This window comes from Aquarana catesbeiana, linkage group LG05 (assembly GCF_042186555.1).
Source record: "Aquarana catesbeiana isolate 2022-GZ linkage group LG05, ASM4218655v1, whole genome shotgun sequence".
In the NCBI taxonomy this organism is placed as follows: Eukaryota; Metazoa; Chordata; class Amphibia; order Anura; family Ranidae; genus Aquarana; species Aquarana catesbeiana.
Window position 1 is genome coordinate 615,964,503 of NC_133328.1, and position 21,721 is coordinate 615,986,223.

A 21,721-nucleotide genomic window follows, 5' to 3' on the forward strand; every position below is an offset into this window, starting at 1 on the left:
AAGGAATTTCAAGCCCCCGACTAAGACTCCATTATGTCACATCTGGGATCCGACTCGAACATTACAGAGAAAATTAGGGCAAAGTTGTCCATGAAAAGACACAAATGTGTCAGCTTATGTTCAGCAAAGATGACAGGACAGGCAGGACGGCACAAATCTACTAACTGGCATGAATGTGTCGCAGTTGTTTGCAAGGTCGTGTAATTAGCATATATCCATCTGGTCCTAAAATTCTCAACGCATTAAATCATCCGCGCTCGTATGCCACGCTGATATATCCAGACAGACCTCATTACACGTCACATCCCATTGCTGGAGGTTTATCCACAAAACCGGCTCACTCCAGAGTATAGAAATTACATGGGGAAATGGCAAACATAAGTTATGATGTACGAATGCTATTGGGAGATGGCATGATAGGTGGTTTCCTATCTCAATGACATCTAGTGATAGGTCTGGTAGGTACATGATAGCGCTGGACCTAGGTAGGTAGAGGTTCATTCCATCCATCAAGTATAGAATGTATTCCCTTCCTCTGAACTTAGTTTGTGGTAAGAATTTAATTCTGGCACTAGTTCTGACTTTCTGATCATGATAATCCAATCATTTAACAAATGAACAGGTCCTAAATGTGTGGTTAGGAGTACCTAGCAGGGCCAGAACAAGGGATGGGCAGGAGGGGCATCTGCCGTGGGCACAGTGGTGTCTTGTGAGGGGGGGGTCGGCATCACAAGAAGATTGGGGGGAGGATATTTGTGTTGGGAGGAAGAAATTGGGGGGCAGCAGAGGGTAAGAATGGCTCTAGGAGGGGAAATGGGGAATTAGGGAGGTGTCTTAGAAGTGGTGATTTCGGGGGATCTGTGTTGGAAGGGGGGGACAGGACTTGTACTAGGCGAGGCGATTTTGGGGGTTTGTGCTAGAAAAGGTGAATCGGTAGAGAAGGAAAGGGATCCATGCTAGGAGGAGATTTTTTTTTTCTGGGGGGGGGTGTAACTATGGATAATTGGGGGGGGGGGGGTATTTGTGCTAGGAGGGGAACTTTAGGAGGAGGATTTGTGCTAGGATGGGGAATTGGGGGAGGGGAATTTGTGCTGGGGGTTTTGGAGTGGGGGGGGGGGATTGTGCTCAAAGAGGACATTTGAGGAGTAGATAATTTGTCCTAGGTGGGGGAAATTTTCTTTGGGGGATTATTTGTGCTGGGGGCACTTGCAGAGAGAGGATTTTAAGCGGGGAGAGGGGGGCAAAGATTTGTGCATGTAGGTTAGTGCTAGATTTTTATGGAGTGGGGAAGTTTTGCTGATATATAATGCTCATACATTCTGAGGGAGGTTGCAATTTGGCATGTTCGCCCTAGTACAAACTTCCATCTCACCTCCATAACTTTTGTTTAAAATCTTTATTTGTTAGGAACAACACTGTTAGGAAAAACAGATATAGCCAACACATTTCAGGGGGAAAAAACTGTGAAGAACACTAAAATTCAAATGTAAACAAAGAAAAGGACTCTCACCAGTGCCACATCCAAAATGTATAATTCTGATGAGGTCTTGGTGTATCCTGCACCCTTCCTTGTTTGGCTCCTGTGCCCATTCCCAAGGCCAACCTTTTAGCTGCCCATCATATATGAACATTAGTGTCTGAATAGGCAAGGTCTTTTGAATAATATTTTGTTATTGTTTTTGTACTGTTTGATATTGGATGTATATTTAATGTTACAAGTCTTTATATGTGTTTTGTTTTCAACTTTAGTGATATACATATCCAACCAGTCCTGGTGAAGCGATAGTATTCACAAAACGTGTTGACATCTGCATGTGGAGAGCGTTGTGGCACCCTCTTGACTGCTGTCATATATAATTCTATACCTATGTATGTACAGTATCTCACAAAAGTGAGTACACCCCTCACATTTTTGTAAATATTTTATTCTATCTTTTCATGTGACAACAATGAAGAAATTACACTTTGCTACAATGTAAAGTAGTGAATGTACAGCTTGTATAACAGTGTAAATTTGCTGTCCCCTCAAAATAACTCAACACACAGCCACTAATGTCTAAACCGCTGGCAACAAATGTGAGTACATCCCTAAGTGAAAATGTCCAAATTGAGCCCAATGTGTCAATATTTTGTGTGGCCACCATTATTTTCCAGCACTGCCTTAACCCTCTTGGGCATGGAGTTCACCAGAGCTTCACAGGTTGCCACTGGAGTCCTCTTCCACTCCTCCATGATGACATCACGGAGCTGGTGGATGTTAGAAACCTTGCGCTCCTCCACCTTGCTAGGAGTGGTGATTTGGGGGGTTTATGTTGGGAGGGGGATGGGTGAAGGGGATTTGATTTGCACTAGGAGGGGGGATTTGGGATGTTTGTACTAGAAAAGGTAATATGGTAGAGGGGGATTTGTGCTAAGATCAGAAATGTTTTTTAGGCTAAAATTAGAAGGGCTGTACTAAGGGTAATGCAAAAGTGGCCACAACTTTTTATTAACTCACATGGGTCTTTCAGATTTTACAAGTTGGTAGAGTAACTCTTCCTCTATAGTAACACTTCTCATTTTTTATTGCAGGTAAATGATGAATTCCAAGCAGAAGCAATGTGCTGTCATTGAGTTCTTGATGAAGGAATATAACATGCATAAAACACAATGTAAGTGTACCAAAAAGAAAAAGCCTCTCAACTTCTTGCTGCCCGCAATATAGCCGCGATATAGCCGCAATATAGCCGAAAGACAGCTACATAGACGTCCTCCCGTGCATGAGCTGCCTGCAAGTCCCGGCAGGTCGCGCACAGCTCACTCTGTGATCACCAAGTCTATGAGACTCGGCTGATCACAGGTTAGAGTAAGGGGCCAATTTCGGCCCCCTACCACGTGATCAGCTGTCAACCAATGAGAGCTAATCACGTGATGTAAACAGAAGATCGGTAATCTGTATTTTTTTTCCCTCATGCTATCAGTGTGAGGGAAAAAAAAGGCTGATCACTGGCTTCTGTCAGAGGGACATCGGTCCCTCACACAGAGAGCCCTGGCTGCCTCATCTGTGCCCACCAGTGCCACCTGCCAGTGCCACCTATTAGTACCCACCAGTGCCCACCGTGCCACCTACAGGTGCCCACAGTGCCACCTACCTTTGCCCACCATTGGAACCCATCAATGCCTACCAGTGCTGCCAATCAATGCCCATCAGTGCCTCATCATCAGTGCCACTGATCAGTGTCACCTACCAGTGCCTAATTAGTGCCACCCATCAATGCCCATCAGTGCCACCTATCAGTGCCACTTATCAGTGCCACCTATCAGTGCCAACCATCAGTTCCACTCATCATTGCCACCTCTCAGTGCCACCTCTCAGTGCCCATCAGTGCCACCTCATCAGTGCTTGTCAGTGCCACCTATCAGTGCTCATTAGTGTCGCCTTATCAGTGCCTATCAGTGCCCATCAGTGTCGATCAGTACAGCCTCATCAGCGCACATCAATGAAGGAGAAAAATTACCTGTTTTCAAAAATTTATAACAAACTATAAATTCGGTTTTTTTTTTGGTTTTTTTTTAGCAAAAAATAAAAAAACGCAGCAGTGATTAAATACCACCAAAAGAAAGCTCTATTTGTTTGAAAATAATTATAAAAATGTCATTTGGGTATAGTGTTGCATGACCGTGCAATTGTCATTCAAAGAGTGACAGCGCTGAAAGCTGAAAATTGGTCTGGGCAGGAAGGGGGTTTAAGTGCCCAGGAGGCAAGTGGTTAATATCCATGTATTTCAAAACAATTCACTTCTTCCCAGAATTGTGAAAAAAAAAAAACATTTCAAAACTTGAAAAAAACAAATACATTTTTTCGATCGAATATTTTTGCCACCTCTGTGTGCAACAATCACAATAAACTAAAAACAGGTGCTAGCACCACTCCCTAGAAGATCACCTCCAGCTTTGACTCCTGTTTTACCAGCCAGTCAAAGCATGCAGTTCCCCTTGAGGGATATTTGGAGATCTGTGCGGATGGATGGGGACCCCACTGAAGAAGTCCACAGGAAGACGCCACGCGTATGGAGTAAGGAGTCATTGTGCATGTTTCGGCTAAGAAGCCGTCATCCTGCTCACCCCAGATGACGGCTCCTTAGCCGAAACATGTCAGGTGGACCCCTCACGATCGCCGCTATTTGATATTTGAGCTCTGTTTCGTTCTTCCAAAATGTGAGTCTGTTTTTTATTATTTTAATAAACTAGTGTTTTAAAACGTTATTACACTATGTGAGTTTTGTTTGCTCCTTGCATGGCATATGAAACTACACGTTTGGCTTATGCTGGATTACCTATGGGAGAGGAAGCCGTGCGGACCCCCCCCTTTCTTTCCACCATCTGCTGATGACATCTGACAAGACACATTTCCCAGAACCAGTGGTTATTATGCTTTTTTGACTTGTCTGGCGTACGCCATTTCAGGTAAATTTTTTCCGGTAAGCCTCCTCTACTCCTGGTGTTGGCCCCGGCACTGATGTACAATCTATGCACACTTGTGGTCTCCCTTCTGCCCACTCGCCGGATTTGGTGCGATTAAAATTCTGTGAATACCATCTGGCCATGCATCACCCCCTTTAAACTCTGATGATGTTTTTCTTCACTATTTTTCTATTATTTTTTTTACTTTTAAAGTTTTATGTTTTTTATGTTTGGTGTCTGGCTCATAGAACCAGCACGGGTTTCTGCTATTCACTGGCACATCTGATGATTAAGTATTATTGTGTATTTACTTTATATGTGATCAACACTGATTAATTATTTGACACTATCCATTTTATGGTCATACATTTTTTGGTAGTATTCACCATTTTTATATGTCTTTATTGTAATACACACGGCTGTAGGTGTAATATATAGCGCCACACTTTTGTTTCTTTTGTTTTTTTCTGCCTTGAGTCTATAGGTGTGTTGGCTGCTTTTCACTTTCCTTCTAAGCGTAGCGCTGTACTCAATTTTTATTTTAGCTTGGCTAAATTGCTAGCACTTCAACTGCTGCCTTTTCAGTTGGTAGACTCTGCCCCCTTCCGTGAGTTTGTGGAATGTGCGGTTCCCCAGTGGCAGGTTCCCAAATGCCACTTTTCCTCACGGAAGGCGATTCTGGCTCTCTACCGGCATGTGGAAGGAAATGTCTTGGCCTCGCTGGACAGGGTGGTCAGCGGTAAGGTGCTCATGGTCCAGCAAGCATGGACAGGGACGTTAAATATCTTTCACCGCGCACTGGGTGACTCTTTTGGCAACTGGGATGGATGCAGGACAGGGTGCAGTAATGTTGGAGGTTGTTCCGCCACCACGCCTCAAAAATTCTACTAGTGGTGATTCTGCCACACCTCTCTCCTCCAACCCCTCCTCTTCTTCTTCCTCCATGGCCTCTTCCTGTGCTGATTTGTTCTCGGAACCAGCGGTGCTCCATAGGCGTTCAAGGGGCTATGCAAGCACGCAGGCAAAAAGATTCCATGTAGTGCTTGAGCTGGTGTGCTTGGGGGACAGGAGCCACACTCGGGCAGAGATTCTGTCAGCTCTGCAGGGGAGGTGGTTAACGCCACGCCAGCTTAAAGCAGGTATGGTGGTTTGTGACAATGGCACCAATCTCCTCTCCACCCTCCGGCAGGGACAACTGACCCATGTGCCCTGTTTGGCTCACATCCTTAACTTGGTGGTGCAGCGGTTCTTGGGCAGGTACCCGGGCTTACAGGATGTCCTGAGGCAGGCCAGTAAAGTCTGTGTGAATTTCCGCAGGTCATATAATGCCAGTGCTCAGCTGGCTGACCTCCAAAAGGAATTTAACCTGCCCAAGAACCGCCTAATCTGTGACATGCCCACCAGGTGGAACTCAACGTTGGCCATGCTGCAGCGGCTGCACACGCAGCAGAGGGCCATCAATGAGTACCTATGCGACTATGGCACCAGTACAGGGTCAGGGGACCTTGGTTTTTTTCCCCACGCCAGTGGGCCATGATCAGGGATGATGTGAAAGTAAAATGTAGCGCATGAATTGTGCAAAAAGTCTTCGATCAAGAAAACAACTAAAATAAAGTAAACAAATGTCCACAAGTGATAAACATAACAATGGTAAAACTTATAAGTCTCTCAATATAGGTGAAAAAAGGTCCAGTAAGTGAAAATAAAAAAACAAATAACATGGAGTGTCCCACTGAAAATGGTACGTGGATGTAAGACGACAGATGTTGTAACACGGGTAAATCATCAGATCTTCCCCAAGCTGTATCTCACAACTGCATGTGACTTAGTAAAGTTGATGTGTAAGAAACTCTTACCAGATACATTGGACTCCCTTGTCAGCGACAGGGAGTCACTCGAGCGGGTTGCCTCTCAGGGCCTGAAAGCGGACATCACAGCTCTGCGAACCTTCTGGGTCAAACTCTGCGTGGATCTCCCGGGGCCGCCAGGTGGGTCCTCCCAAAGGATGGCCAAGGTGCGAACCAGAGGGAACCGTGCGTCACGTGAAAAAACTGGAGTCCAATGTATCTGGTAAGAGTTTCTTACACACCAACTTTACTAAGTCACATGCAGTTGTGAGATACAGCTTGGGGAAGATCTGATGATTTACCCGTGTTACAACATCTGTCGTCTTACATCCACGTACCATTTTCAGTGGGACACTCCATGTTATTTGTTTTTTTATTTTCACTTACTGGACCTTTTTTCACCTATATTGAGAGACTTATAAGTTTTACCATTGTTATGTTTATCACTTGTGGACATTTGTTTACTTTATTTTAGTTGTTTTCTTGATCGAAGACTTTTTGCACAATTCATGCGCTACATTTTACTTTCACATGATTCTTTGGTTGTTGTCACCCCGTTTGTAGCCGCTCCGCACCATATACTTTTTGAATTTAGCGCAGTGTATACTTCTATTATCTTTGCACTTGTTCGTTTGACTTTTTACACAGCAGCTATTGTATCACCCTCCATATTTTTTTCATGGATGTGTTCGAATATAGGACCTCTAGGTCCTTAAATACTGATGGTGTATTTACGAATACTAATCCTAACACTGAATTAGGGGGTATGTTCATCAGACTCAAAAATCTGATGATTAGCGAACTTCACCTCCAATGGGATACCGCTTTCCTTGAGCAATACGTCAAGGAACAGATGGTTCCTAGAGGTCTGAGGTGGGACATCCATCCCCAGCAAGATGAGGCAGATTTGGAACCATGGTTCAAATTTTTCAATGAGGAGGGCTTAAAACTATTGAGATTCCTATTAGACAGAAAACAGATCAAACTGTCCCTCATTGATATTGAAATTAGGGATTTGAAGGAGAAATTAACTCCACATAAAATGACTGCAGAATATATTTCACTATCCACCAGTTTGAGAAACACTTTAGAAAAAGAGGAGAAGGAACAAAGGAATAAAAAACAAAAAAAGTATAACAGAGACTATACAGATTACACCACACGTTCGGTCTTTAACTGGCAGAGAAAGCTTAATTCTCCCCCGGTCGCCAATGGGGATCCATCTCCCATGGAAACCGCCATGGCAACAACCACCAATTCAGACCGAACACTGGTTTATCAACCTCCACATAAATCGGAGCCTAGAGAACCCCCACCTCCTAAAAGAAGTGCAGAACAAGGACCACCCAGACCACCCGGGGGTCCCCCCCACCAGGAAACCGGGCGGGGAGGGGCGCCCCGAGGACAAGAGGTCGGTCCAGAGGACACCCTGCAGATCCTTACCACAAGGGTAATTCGCGGGTTCCCCCTTCCAACTATGGAGACCCCCGTAATTACCACACTCCACAACGGCGGAGTCTGGATTATAATTATTACTCTCCGATTCATGTGAATAATAGATTCAGCCCTCTTAGGGACAATGTTCCCTATGAAAGGCACGGAGGTACATACTCTCATTACGAAAGAGATGATGACTATTACCATCGTTCCCCTTACATCTACAATAAAAGTAGGCCAGGCCTCCATCAACCCCAGGATTTTCAGAGAACCACAGACTACCATCCAGGAAATTCAGACAGAAAAGAGGGACCAGAGGGGGGAGGAGGGTCCAACGCCAAAAGGAAAAGAGTATAAGGGGAACGGGTATTTTCAATTTGAGTTCAGCTGTACTAACAGAAGCTGAGAAGTCGGTCCTAGACAGAGGACTCAAATTCGTACCACCTAAACCACTCAATCATTTTGCCACATTCATTGATGTTCTTAAATTCACCAGGAACCTTAGTGTACAGAGGCACTTTCTTACCAAAAACACTCTCCCCACACAACAGACCATTGTTTCAGCCACTACTCAAGTGGCGGCATCTTCCCACAATGGAACTGCACCCTCCACAGAGGGAACGTCCTTGCACCCTCAGGTAATTCATTCAGGACTGTCCAACCCGTCCTTATTCAATCCCCCTGGTACCCTGGCTCCTTCTATCCAGGTCTTCAAGAGTTTGGTTTTGGAGGACCTTGATAGACTAGCCAAACGTCAAAAACGTCTTCATGTCAAATCTGACATCAAGGCGGGTTTAAAATCATTGTGTGAAAACAAGAACCTTGTCATCCGCCCGGCAGACAAGGGCGGTGGCATTGTTGTTCTTGATAAAGTAGATTATCTCCAAGAGATGAACAGGATTTTAGGTGATTCAGATACTTATCAGTGTATTCCCAGGGATCCCGCAGTTCCCTTTAAAAAGGCCTTGGTGGAATTGATAGAAGAAGGTTTCTCCTTGGGAATTCTCAATAAAAAAGAAAAATGCTATTTGGTTCCCCAAGTACCACGTATTCCCGCCATATACTACCTCCCCAAGGTTCACAAGAACCCAACCAATCCTCCTGGCCGACCCATCGTCAGCGGGATCGATTCGGTTACGGCGAGGATTGGTAAATACGTGGACTTCTATTTACAACCTCTGGTTCAAACCACCCCCTCCTATCTGAAAGACACCAGAGACACAATTAAATTATTGGAGTCGGTTTCAATCAAAAAAGGTACCCTTTTAGTAACAGCTGACGTTGCCGCGTTATACACGTGCATACCACACCATCTTGGTTTCGAAGCAGTCGAAAACCATCTCTCCAGAGACGGAAGACTCCCCACATTACAACGAAACTTCATTATGCAGCTGTTAAAATTCGCAACCAGGCATAATTACTTCTGGTTTCAGGACCGATTCTTTTTACAACAGAGGGGCGTGGCTATGGGGGCCAAATTTGCCCCCAGTCTCGCTAACCTCTTCATGGCCCAGTGGGAGGAGGATGTCGTCTATGCTGCCCGGAGACCTGAATTGGTTCTTTGGGCTAGGTACATAGACGACACCCTCTTCCTTTGGGAAGGAGACCTGCCATCCCTTGAGAGCTTCATGAATACTCTCAATGTCAACGATAGGGGGATTTCGTTGAGTTTTGAAGCTAGCACAACCAAGGTGCATTTCCTTGATCTCGAAATTTCAGTTGTGCATCAACACCTGGAGTTCCGTACCTACTTCAAACCCACAGATCGGAATGGGTACATTCCGATCGACAGCTGCCATCGTGAACAATGGCTTCGGTCAGTGCCCCGCAGCCAGTTTTTGAGATTGAGGCACAACTGTACCCAGACTTCGGACTTTATATCCCAATCCCAAGTCCTCAGAAGTAGATTTCTGGATAAGGGTTATGACCCCTACCTTTTAGACAGCGAAATTAATAGAGCTTTACTCACGGAAAGGCAGGCTACGCTCACAGAACGCTCTAAAGACAATACTACATTTAATGCTAAGTTATCCTTTTTCACTACCCATTCTATTCAATCTAAACAGATCAAAGGTATCATTAAAAAACACTGGGGAATACTACAGAATGACAGACTACTTGGTCCTGTTCTACCCAAGCAGGCCTCGGTAGTCTTTAGAGGCGCTAGGTCCATTCAGGGACAGATCGCCCCTAATATAATAGACCCCCCTAAAAAGTGTCGTTCTTTCAGGAGTGCAAGGGCTACTATCCCTGTCGTAAGTGTCAAGTTTGCCTCCATAACACTGGGGGAAGACGCAAGAGCGTCACTTTTAAGTCCACGGTCACTTCCCGTATCTACTTCATGAAGCATTTCACTACGTGCTCCTCGCAATATATCGTATACCTGATAACTTGTCCCTGCCACAAGCAATATGTGGGTCGCACGATCAGAACACATGGCTGCAATTAAAAAAGGTAGAGACAAGCACACAGTGCCACGTCACTACCTGGAGCACCATGATAGGGACCCCACAGGAACCCTGTTCCAGGTTATCGACAGGTTCACCCCGCACTGGAGGGGCGAGTCACGTCTGTGTGGGGTTTCACGCCTCGAGACGTACTGGATCCACGAGTTGAGGTCCTTCTTCCCGTTTGGGTTGAACGTGGAGTGGGACCTCAACTCGTTCATCAATTCATCTTAATATCAATTTTGCTGCACCCACTTGGTTCCTCAATCATAATATTTTATGCTTTTCGGGTGCCTTTTTTAACTTCACTACCAATGTTTAAGTCTATTTTGTAGGGTTCACACATTTTTAGTCTCCCCTGTTTTGGCGCATTTCTGGGGGGTGCGTTCACATTAGGTTTAGGGGTGAGCTATATCTCTCTTAGTTCTTTACACTGGCATGGTCATGGTCAACATTTTGGGGACGGCGCATGCCGGTGTAGATGCAGTGTTTGCAAGCTTACTTTATTGTACGTTTTTGAAAACATTGCATTTCTATTATTTATTTTGTCCATTGTTCCGATAAGAAGGGTTTTTGAACACACCCTGGGGGCCCTCGCCATCATTGATTTATTCAATGGTGACTTTCTGGTCCCTGGTCTTTTATGGTTAAGAGTGAGCATAGTACCGTCCCTTTTTGAGGCGTGTTTCTCTGCTGCACGGCTCCCTCCTTTGTGCACTGCTTTATGTGGGGTGGTATGTATTATCCCCCACTTTGCAAGTGATTGCTGCCAGTTTCCCACCTTTCGGGTGGGTTTTCTGGTTGTCATCTGGGCTTAATGTTGTCTCCGGGGACACGGGGGAGGAGCGTGGGCACCGGCGTCTGGAATGTCCGGTCTGACGCTTGTCTCCCCTCCCTCTTTCTCTCTTTGACCTTCAGAGAGAGTTATCACATGACAGGGGACGGACGTAGAGCTAGCCCTGCGCTCTGACGTCACTTCCCTGTGTTTGTCTCGTGGAGGACGGGCGGCGCTGACGGTGACTTCCTGTCTCTGCCGCTATTGGCTGTTGGCTCCGCCCGCCCCCTGAGACTCAGTCCCTGATTGGCACTGACTCCCTTTTAGTTACAAGCAGACACAGAAGTGTCAGCAATGGGAGTATTGTGCCCGAAGGTGAAATTTCCTTCCACTTCATTATTAAATGTTTAAACATTCTGGCGTTGCACTACCCAATCACTGTTCAATGTGAGGTCTGTTCTGGGGACATTTAACAGGTCAATCACATACGATGTATGCAAATGTATGATGTTCTACACCTGCTAGGCTTAGTCAGGTGCGATCATGTGACCCCACTCATCCAATGGGGAAGGCGGTTCAACAGCACATACAATTTGCTTCTTGGAATGTTTTTTATAAATATAAGGCTACTTGGAGGGGATGCTGTATGCCCCAGTAGACGATCTATTTGATCGAAACGCGTCGGGCGCTTTCAGCATCCTTCTTGTTGCCCATCTTTGTTTTTATACTTTGTGATCACATTTTATTGTTACCTGGCTTTTTTAGTAATAAAAATCCCACTTTGCTCATCTACACTATGTGGAGCCTGTTTATTTTTTCTCCACATTTCACGTGACGCACGGTTCCCTCTGGTTCGCACCTTGGCCATCCTTTGGGAGGACCCACCTGGCGGCCCCGGGAGATCCACGCAGAGTTTGACCCAGAAGGTTCGCAGAGCTGTGATGTCCGCTTTCAGGCCCTGAGAGGCAACCCACTCGAGTGACTCCCTGTCGCTGACAAGGGAGTCCAATGTATCTGGTAAGAGTTTCTTACACACCAACTTTACTAAGTCACATGCAGTTGTGAGATACAGCTTGGGGAAGATCTGATGATTTACCCGTGTTACAACATCTGTCGTCTTACATCCACGTACCATTTTCAGTGGGACACTCCATGTTATTTGTTTTTTTATTTTCACTTACTGGACCTTTTTTCACCTATATTGAGAGACTTGTGGACATTTGTTTACTTTATTTTAGTTGTTTTCTTGATCGAAGACTTTTTGCACAATTCATGCGCTACATTTTACTTTCACATGATTCTTTGGTTGTTGTCACCCCGTATGTAGCCGCTCCGCACCATATACTTTTTGAATTTAGCGCAGTGTATACTTCTATTATCTTTGCACTTGTTCGTTTGACTTTTTACACAGCAGCTATTGTATCACCCTCCATATTTTTTTCATGGATGTGTTCGAATATAGGACCTCTAGGTCCTTAAATACTGATGGTGTATTTACGAATACTAATCCTATTTGAGGAGGCCACGAGGATGGTGAGCAGTGACAGTTCATGCATCAGTGACACTGTACCTCTTGTCCACCTGTTGGAGCACACGCTGCATGGAATAATGGACAGGGCACTTGAGGCAGAACAGAGGGAGGAAGAGGATGGACTACCTTACCTCTCAAGGCCCCCTTTATCCAGACAGCGTTCCTGCTTGCCTGCCGATCACACAGGAAGAGGACGAGGAGGAGGAGGATTGTGTCAGCATGGAGGTGGAGCCTGGCACTCAGCATCAGCAGCAGTCTTCAAGGGATCATTTACAGTCCCAAGAAACCCATGGACTTGTACGTGGCTGGGAGGAGGTGGCTGTGGATCATGTCGTCCTTAGTGACCCAGAGGACTCCGGACCGAATGCCTCAGCAAACCTATGCTGCATGGCCTCCCTGATCCTGCAAAGCCTGCGGAAGGATCCTCATATTTGTGGAATCAAGGAGAGGGATCAATACTGGCTGGCAACCCTTCTTGAGCCACGTTACAAGGGTAAGGTTATGGACCTTATCTTGCCGTCGCAGAGGGAGCAGAGGATGAAACATCTTCGGGAGGCCTTGCAGAAAGGTCTGTGCAGCGCGTTCCCAGAGACTGGGAGGTTACAAACTCCTGTTCCCGGACAATGTGTTGCTGAGGCTTCGGTCAGTCAAAGAAGGAGCGGTGGAGAAGGTGGCCGTCTGACCAGACAATTTTTTAGTCCGCAGCCCCAAGGTATGATCGGTTCCAGCAACCATCGCCAGCGTCTGTTTTACATGGTGCAGGAATACCTAGGGGCAAGATCTGACTTGGACACCTTTCCCACCAAAAATCCTCTGGGTTACTGGGTCTTGAGGATGGATCACTGGCCAGAGCTTGCACAGTATGCAATTGAGCTACTGGCCTGTCCTGCATCCAGCGTTCTTTCGGAACGCACATTCAGTGCTGCTGGAGGCTTTGTAACCGATCACAGGGTGCGCCTATCCACCGGCTCGGTCGATCGACTGACCTTCATAAAAATGAATCAGTCTTGGATCACCACCAGCTACCAGGCACCTGATGCTGATGTAACTGAATAATTTTTTTTGAAATGTCAGATCCCTTCAAGACTGCCTATGCTGATGCTGAGTGACTATCCTGTTATGCTGAGTGATTATCCTCTTCCTCCTCAATGATCATGCTGATAGCTTGTAAGAACATTTTTGGTTCTGGGCGCCGCCACCAGTGGCTAAGGCCCAATTTTTCAGCCCCTGTTTAACAGGGGCGTGTAATTACAATTTTTGATGCAATACTTTGCAGCAGGGCTCATTCCTGCGCTCCAACTAGAATATCTGTGAGGGGTTGCAGTGTTGTGGCACCAGCACCAGTGCCTAAGGCCCAATTTTTCAGCCCCTGTTTAAAAGGGGCATGTAATTACAATTTTTGATGCAATACTTTGCAGCAGGGCTCATTCCTGCACTCCAACTAGAGTATCTGTTAGGGGTTGCAGTGTTGCGGCACCAGCACCAGTGGCTAAGCCCCAATTTTTCAGCCCCTGTTTAACAGGGGCGTGTAATTACAATTTTTGATGCAATATTTTGCAGGAGGGTCCGTTGCTGCGCTTAACTAGAGTATCTGTGAGGGGTTGCAGTGTTGTGGCACCAGCACCAGTGCCTAAGGCCCAATTTTTCAGCCCATGTTTAACAGGGGCGTGTAATTAAAATTTTTGATGCAATACTTTGCAGCAGGGCTCATTACTGTGCTCCAACTAGAGTATCTGTGAGGGGTTGCAGTGTTGTGGCACCAGCACCAGTGCCCAAGGCCCAATTTTTCTGCCCCTGTTCAACAGGGACATGTAATTACAATTCTTGATCTAATATTTCACAGCAGGGCCCATTCCTGCGCCCACCAAGAGTAACTGTGAGGGCTTACAGTGTTGTGGCACCAGCACCACCACCACCACCACAGGCCCAATTTTTCTGCCTCTGTTCAACAGGTGCATGTAATTACAATTCTTGATATAATATTTCACAGCAGGGCCCGTTCCAGCGCCCACCAAGAGTAACTGTGAGGACTTACAGTGTTGTGGCACCAGCACCACCACCACCAAAGGCCCAGTTTTTCTGCCCCTGTTCAACAATGGCATGTAATTACAATTCTTGATCTAATATTTCACAGCAGGGCCCGTTCCTGCGCCCACCAAGAGTAACTGTGAGGGCTTACAGTGTTGTGGCAACACCAACACCTAAGGCCCCAATTTCTGCAGCGTATATAGGGCAGGCCCCTACTTTCAAACATCCAACTTACAAACGACTCCTACTTGCAAACGGAAGGAGACAACAGGAAGTGAGATGAAATCTACCCATAGGAAGGGAAATTCTCTCCTGTAAGCGTTAATATGGGAAAACGTGTCTCCTCTACACTGATGCTTTATCACCAATCCTTGTTTCACTAAAACCCCCAAATTTTCAAAAAACATTTGTCATTGGGACAGAAAGTGAGGTGAAATCTTCTAAAGAGGCGCACAGACAGCAAAACAAATGTCACAGGGTAATAACCCTTCCCTATGTTTTCCAAAAAGCTTAAAAATATATTTTTTGGCTGGAGCTACACTTTAAAAATGTACCAGTTCAAAATTACAAACAGATTCTACTTGACAACAAACCTACAATCCCTGTCTTGTTTGCACCGCCTGTATACTGCTGTTCAGAGTATATAGGGCCTGGGGGTCCCACGCCTTTCCTTTTTTTAATTTGGGTGCGGGGTTCCCCTTAATATCCATACAAGACCCAAAGGGCCTGGTAATGGACGGGGGGGGGTACCCATGCCATTTTTCAAACTGATTTTCATCCATATTGCCGGGACCCGACATTACATTTAAGCCGCAAGCAGTTTTAAATGACTTTTATTCCTTTAAAAATGTCATTTTGTGCAGGAACTGTTCTAAGCACGGGAAACAGGCGCCACTTTACAGGCATTTATAGATACCTCCCAGGTACGATATTTAAAGGAATATTTCACTTTTTTTTCACTTTAAGCATCAATAAAATCACTGCTCCCGAAAAAACGTCAGTTTTTAAAACTTTTTTTATCATTGATACATGTCCCCTGGGGCAGGACCCTGGTCCCCAAACCCTTTTTAGGACAATACCATGCATATTAGCCTTTAAAATTAGCACTTTTGATTTCGAACGTTCGAGTCCCTTAGACTTTAATGGGGTTCTAAAGTTCGCGCAAACTTTCAGTCCGTTCACAGGTTCTGGTGCTGTTTTTGATTTATTGTGATTGTTGCACACAGAGGTGGCAAGAATATTCGATCTAAGGATTTATTCGTTTTTTTCTAGTTTTGAAATTTTTTTTTTTATTTTTCGTTTCTGGGAAGAAGTGAATTGTGTTGATATACTTGGATATTAGTAGACTTTTTTCTTTTTAGTACACTTATATTGTGTTTTATGTACTGTTTTATACTACTACTTTACTGATGATTGCGCTGTGCTAAATGCATCCTATATGAGTTTAAAGGTGATGTGAAAACACTTTTTTAAATACTGGCAGCGATCTTTTTACTACTGTCACTTAGTGTTGATTGATATTTGTTTATATATATTTTCTTTGTCATAATTGGTTGCGCTTATTAATCAATATATACTGTATGCACTTATCAGCAGGACTTTTCTTTGTCTGAAACGCGATGGTAGTACTGCCACCTCTGGCACTAGCCCTGTTTTCATAGTTGTCACTTGTAAGCAGAATCTGACTTCCTGTGCAGCTTCTGTTTAGGAGTGACAGCACACCCCAAGAGACAGCAGACATACCAAGTCTCCCGCATTTGGGCTGCTGCTCCCTAACATCTGCAAGTGCCGTGTGATATCCCACAGGCCGATGTAGGGCTGATCCTGGGCGGCAGTGGGTTCACAGCGGGGATTGATCAGTGCGGCAGGAGGGCAGCTGTGAGCACCGATCTCCCTGTATAGCTTTTATTAGACATGTGCAATTTGTTTCGTTCCAAATTCGTTTAACGAATTACAACAAATTCGTTAATTTGGAAATATCCAAATTAACGAAAACCCGTTTAACAAATTTTTCCGAATATTCGTAAATTCGAATATTCGAAAATTCGGAAATTCGTAAATTTGAAAATTCGGAAATTCGAAAATACGAAAATAATAACTAACTAATAATAGCTTAACTATTACTAACCATTAAATTATAGGTATTGGAATTTCCATTCAAGTTTGGCTGTTAGTGAATGTAACGAATACAAATGTATCCGAAGTTACGAATTATCTGAAATAACGAATGCCGTATTTAAACGAATGGATTGTAACAAATTAATATTAATAAATAACAATAATAATAATAAAAACTTTTTATTATTATTTATTATTAATTCCTTCCGTTCCATCTGTTTAAATGCGTTATTCGTTATTTTGGATAATTCGTAACTTCGGATAAATTCTTATTCGTTACGTTCACTAACAGCCAAATTTGAAAGGAATTTCCAAAACCTATAATTTAATAGTTAGATATTATTAGTTAGTTAGTTATTCTTTAGATTTTTTGGATTTTCTTTCTTTTTTCTGATTTTTGAATTTTCAAATTTATGAATTTACAAATTGCGATCATAATGAATGACCCAAAAAACAAATGAAATTATCAAATTTTTTTGGCAGTGCACATATCTACTTTTTAGCTGACAGACGCTTTTCTTTCGCTCTCTCCCCCAGCTGTTGGCTAAAAAGCTATACAGGGAGATTGGTGCTCACAGCTGTCCCTCCCGCCACACCGATCATTCCCAACTGTTTCCTGTGTGCTCCTCTGGCCGCTCCTTCGGCCCCCTGTCCATCTTCTCCACCCCCCCTTGTCCCCCGCAGCTGATTTCCCTCCTCTCCTGCCGGCTGCTGGGTGGATGTGTCAGGATGGAGATCAGAGGAAGGGAGCAGTAAATATGTAACTTACTGGCCCTTTCCTTTTCGGAATTGGACACAGTGAGCGATCGCTACCGATATATTAAAAAATTAAATTGTAAAAAAATTATAAAAAATTCTATTGTAAAAAAACATATAAAATAAAAAAAGTACCGACACCACTCCCTTCTGCCCTACCAACACTGTCCACTGCCCCAATCCCCTCCCCCCAAAAAGCATTGTGGAAAAATTTAGAAACAAATTAAATTGTAAAAACATCAATACATAAAAATAAAAAAACTACTGACACCATCCACTGACACTGTCTACTGCCCTACTGACACCATCCACTGCCACATACCTCCACCCCCACCGCCTTCCCCAGAAGCACTGTGAAAAAAATATAAAAGAATAAAAATAAACAACAAAATTGTAAAAAATAAAAGAGAAAAAAAAAAACTGCTGACACCGTCCACTGCTCTGCTGACGCTGTCCTATCCACTACCCCCCCACCCCCAATTATTGTAAAAATCAAAAAATACAAAAATAAATAGTAAAAAATAATTTAAAAAATACAATTTTAAAAAAATAATAAAAATAAAAATAATTCTGTCCGTTGCTCTACTGATACCATCCACATGCCCCCAAAAGGCATTTTGAAAAAATGAAAAAAAAAATACAAAAAAATGTAATTGTAAAAAAATGATAATAAAAAAAAATAATAAAAATAAAGAACTACTGACACCGTTCGCTGCCCTATTGACACCATCCTGCACATACTACCCACTCCACTCTCCTCTCCTGCACATTATACCCACCTACATACACTCCGCACTCCTCTCCTTCACATAATACCCACCGCCGTACACTCTGCACTGTACATTCCCTATTTAAGGTGTAAGTCATCTCAGACTCTATTAAACCACACCAAATTTTAAGCCATGCCCAATATGTAGCACAATTTAAGCCACGCCCGCATTTTGCAGGTTGAGTTTTTGCAGGTTGGGATGTCTTGGACAGCCCCGCCTCCTAGCAGCCGCTCTTCCTGCACTAAGGACTGGGTAAGTAGCTGGGGGTGGGAGAAAGAGTTCTGTACTTGGCCTGGAGGGGGGGGAGCTTTGTAGTGGGGGCAGAGAAAAGGGGGTTGTGGGGGGGTGCTCTATATTAAAGGTGGGTAGATGATGAGTAGTGAAGAGCTCAGGTGTGTTCGAACACGAGTCTGAACCTGCCAGAGCTATCCCGCCAGAAAGCTGTCAAAGTAGTCATCCAATCACAGGCGGTGGAGATATTCCCCACCTCACAGTTGCACATATGCAAAAGGCGTATATATGTGTGACTGCAGTGTGGAGAATTCCTTTGCCCCCTATGATTGGCTGTCAGCCTTCTTGGTGGGATAGCTGAGGCCTGAGTGATGAGCTTTGTAGTGGGGGGTGGGACAGGGTTGAGGGAAGAGCTCTGTACTGGGGAGGATGTGATGTTTCTTCTAGTGACATCATAGCTCCCAACTGTCCCTAAATTTGCACCTCATTTGTCCCTCATTTTGGTCTGATTTATATAGTTGTATCTAAAATGCACTTTTTATCTTTCAAAATTGTTTCCCAGTGCTAAACCTTTCATCCAACTTCTAAATTGCTGCATTTGTAAATTTAAAAGCCAATATAAAGGAATAGTAGTGGTAAAAAAAAAGTCCTTGTGGATTTAATTAACCTTTTTTTGGTTAATTCTCCTTTAAGGGGGTGTGTCAGGGGGCATGTCCTATGCCTACATACGTTTGAAAGTAGGTGTCCCTCATCCCCATCAAAATGTTGAGAGGTATGGTGACATCACCAATGCAGAGACATTTTCCTTTTCAGTGACACCACCAACACAGGGACATTTTTTTTTCAGTGATACCACCGACACAGGAGCATTTTTTTCTCTCAGTGAATCCACCACCGCAGGGACATTTTTTTTTTTCTGTGACACCACCGACGCATGGGGCATTTTTTTTCTTCTCAGTGACACCACTGAATCAGGGACATTTTTTCATTCCAATGACACCTCCGAAGCCAGAGCATTTAATTTCTCTTTGATGACATCATCGATGCAGGGAAATTGTTATCTTCTCAATGAAACCACTGACTCAGGGAGATACTTTCTTTCCAGTGACACCACTGACTCAGGTACATTTTTTCTGTACCACAAACATTCCATACATTTTGGCATGAAACACTATTGGTTCCATCCCCTTTCCCACCCAACAGGCATACCTCCCAACTTGTTGAGATGAGAATGAGGGACACCTATCAGCAAAAGTATGTAGGCATAGGACACACCCCTTGACACGCCCCCTTAAAGGAGAATTGTAAAAAAAAAAAAAACAAGATTGGTTAAACCCACAAGTGCTTTTTTTTTACCACTGCTATTCCTTTATATTGGCTTTTGGAATTTACAAATGCAGAAATTTAGAAATCAGATGAAAGGTTTAGTGCTGGAAAACACTTTTTGATAGATAAAGAGTGGATTTTATATACAACTATATAGATCAGACCAAAATGAGGTACACATGAGGAGGAATGAGGGACAGAGGGACATTGCTCCAAATCAGGGACAGTCCCTCGAAATCAGGGACAGTTGAGAGCTATGCAACAGGGGGTTTGTAGTGTCTGATAGGTGGGGGGGTTTTGGGGTGGAGGGGTGGTTGGGGCACAGTTTCCTATCTTCGCCCTGGGCCTTGGATGACCTTGTACTGGCACTGGTTACATACATAGACTGACAGCACAGCTTTGGATTTTTGTGAATGGCATCAGAATTCATTGACAGGTGCATGTGCCTCTCAGCTATCATTCTTCTGACCTGCTTCAAGTGGGTTTTGCATTCCCATAGACCTGTATGGAAATGAAAACCTGCTTGAAATTACCAAAAGCCCATCGATACAAACCCCTAAGTGTTTCTTAAGAAGAGTACATTTAAATTTAGCACTAAACTCCAGGCTGATAAACAAAAAAAAAATTAATACAGCTAGTTTCAAAAACCTTAAAAAACAGGCTTCAGGCTCCTCTGCTTCTACAGGTTTCACAGTCCAGACAGTAGAAGATTGATTCCAAGTTTTCCCTGAGCCAATTATGATTAAAGCACTAATTAAATGTCATTCTAGCCCACGTGTTCTCCTCATTTGTAACGGCTGACCATTTAAATGTCATGGCTTTCCATAAGTTCCCAAATTAACTCATTTTTTATAACTCCTGTAAAGAATTTGCCGGTCTCCTGCTCTCCCTATCAGTTGCCGAATAGGTTGGACATCTGACAGTCGTACCAAACAAGTGACCAGCAATTCACAAAAAAATAGAAAGTCCATAATGTATTATGTCTTGTTTCCTATATGGTGAGTTAACGTTTTCATGAAAAATGAAAAGGTAAACTAACTTCAAATATCCCGGCAACCCCTCAAGACCCCACTGCACATACCCTGTTTCCCCCAAAATAAGACCTAGCGTGATTGTCAGTGATGGCTGCAATATAAGCCCTACCCCCAAATAAGCCCTACCCTGTTTCCCCAAAAATAAGCCCTATCCTGAAAATAAGACCTACAAGGTCTTGTAGGTTGGACATCTGGTTGGACTAGGTTGGACTACTAGGTTGGAATAGGTTGGACATCTGACAGTCGTACCAAACAAGTGACCAGCAATTCACAAAAAAATAGAAAGTCCATAATGTATTATGTCTTGTTTCCTATATGGTGAGTTAACGTTTTCATGAAAAATGAAAAGGTAAACTAACTTCAAATATCCCGGCAACCCCTCAAGACCCCACTGCACATACCCTGTTTCCCCCAAAATAAGACCTAGCGTGATTGTCAGTGATGGCTGCAATATAAGCCCTACCCCCCAAATAAGCCCTACCCTGTTTCCCCGAAAATAAGCCCTATCCTGAAAATAAGACCTACAAGGACTTTAATTAGGGCTTATTTGGGGGGTAGGGCTTATATTGCCGCCATCACCGAAATCATGCTAGGTCTTATTTTCGGGGAAACAGGGTATCGGCAATGACGCCCCGTGGCGCTGCCGGGGTGGCAGTCCATAAACCATACACCACAATGCAGAGTCCCATAGTGAGTGAGTATCCACCTTAACGCTTGTAATGGCAAGCACTCTTGGTTAGCACAGCCACCTGATCATATTGATCAATGAGAAGGACATCTGAGGCAAATTCTTCATGTAAAGTGTCCCAGAAGAATTAAATGCTTCTTATTGGACAGCGCGTCTCATGGTTGCACTGACCAATGAGCACTTGCCATTGCAAGCATTATGATGGATTCTTACTCCTGGGTTGTGTATTGCGGTTTATACTACACTGGCAGCACAGGGCATCACGGTGACTATCTGCAGCAGGGTCCAGA